Source organism: Sitodiplosis mosellana, unplaced genomic scaffold (assembly GCF_009176505.1).
Source record: "Sitodiplosis mosellana isolate CC-2019 unplaced genomic scaffold, AAFC_SMos_1.0 Smas_scaffold_3189, whole genome shotgun sequence".
In the NCBI taxonomy this organism is placed as follows: domain Eukaryota; kingdom Metazoa; phylum Arthropoda; class Insecta; order Diptera; family Cecidomyiidae; genus Sitodiplosis; species Sitodiplosis mosellana.
The window spans coordinates 3,530-5,048 of NW_022598431.1; the positions used below are offsets into that span (position 1 = coordinate 3,530).

The 1,519-nt window shown below is 39.0% G+C and overlaps 1 pseudogene; it reads left to right on the forward strand.

The window, feature by feature from the left end:
* Positions 1-977: 977 nt before the first annotated feature.
* LOC129571722 (histone H4-like) lies at positions 978-1,307 on the forward strand (annotated as a pseudogene).
* Positions 1,308-1,519: the final 212 nt, after the last annotated feature.

Here is a 1,519-nt window from a genome sequence, read left to right on the forward strand (position 1 = left end):
TTGGGCTTGAAAAAGATTCGAACTCATTTTCGAAAATTTTCGAACTTGATTTTCGAAACACCAAACTCAATTTTCAACTGATTTTGGACTTGAAAAGGTTTCTTTCCACATTTTCTATTATTTTACTATACAAACATCATCACAAAAATCACTTCAACATACATTTCAAGTATCACTGACGATTGTATGAATGACAGCTGGAAAAAATTAGGGCGTCTCCATTTCACCGTAAGTAAATATGGTGTCCACCTTGTCGTATCTGTCAAGTTTATGGTTTGTGGGAATTCTTTGGAATTTTTGGAACATTTCTAGGATTGTGACATTTATCAAATGCAACAAAGGAGCTCTAAGATGTCATTTGGCGTTTGTGTGCTATTAGTACAGTCTCAGCAGTCAGTACATTGAATGCATCCATTCTGTACTAAATCGCAGCCGGGGAATTTATTGACAATTTCAAAAATATCTAAAACTATTTTTATATTTGGATTCATAGTAACAATTGACTTTTTTATGATGAAAATGTGAAACATGATCAAAAATTCCTCATAATTCGTTAACTGGTGGCTCCGAAAAGAGCCGTTTTTTGTTTTCGTTGAAAATTGGTTGGTGTGTCGACTTAAGCACGTTCGCCACGGATTCGCGGGCCAATTGGATGTCTTTTGGCATGAAACAAGTTGGTATCTTCGAACAAACAGACCAAGTATGCTTCGCTTGCTTCTTGCAAAGCAAGAACGGCTGAGCTCTGGAAACGCAAGTCGGTCTTGAAATCGTAGGCAATTTCACGAACCAACCATTGTAATGGCAATTTACGGATCAACAATTCGGTCAATTTCTGGTAACGACGAAATCGTATGATTGATGCGGTGAAACTGCGGAGACTACGCGTGAAAAGTATAAATACGGTGACGCTTCAGTAGCAGACATCAGTTCGAGTTTGTCTCTCGTCGCGGAAAGAACTTTGAAAAATCCAAATCAAAATGACCGGTCGTGACAGGAGGAAAAGGATTGGGAAAAGGTGACGCAAAACGTCATCGTAAAGTGTTGCGTGATAATATCCAAGGCATCACAAAGCCAGCCATCCGTCGTTTGTCTCGTCGTGGCGGTGTCAAGCGTATCTCAGGCTTGATCTACGATGAAACTCGAGGTGTGTTGAAAGTGTTTTTGGAAAACGTCATTCGTGATGCTGTCACATACACCGAACACGCCAAGCGAAAGACTGTCACCGCTATGGATGTCGTCTACGCTTTGAAACGACAAGGTCGTACATTGTACGGTTTCGGTGGTTAAGCTCATCCCTTCACACAACCAAAATTACAACCAAATCATTTTTACGAAGAATTTGAAAAAATGAACCGATACGATAATCAAATTATTGTAAACCATGGAACCATCCATTTTTAGAACACGTTTTGATAAGTGTAGAGCTGTCACTGAGAGATGTTTTGGCATTTTTTAGCAGTCAGTAAATTGAATGCATCCATTCTGTACTAAATGATTCTAAGTATGCGTGAAAAAAACA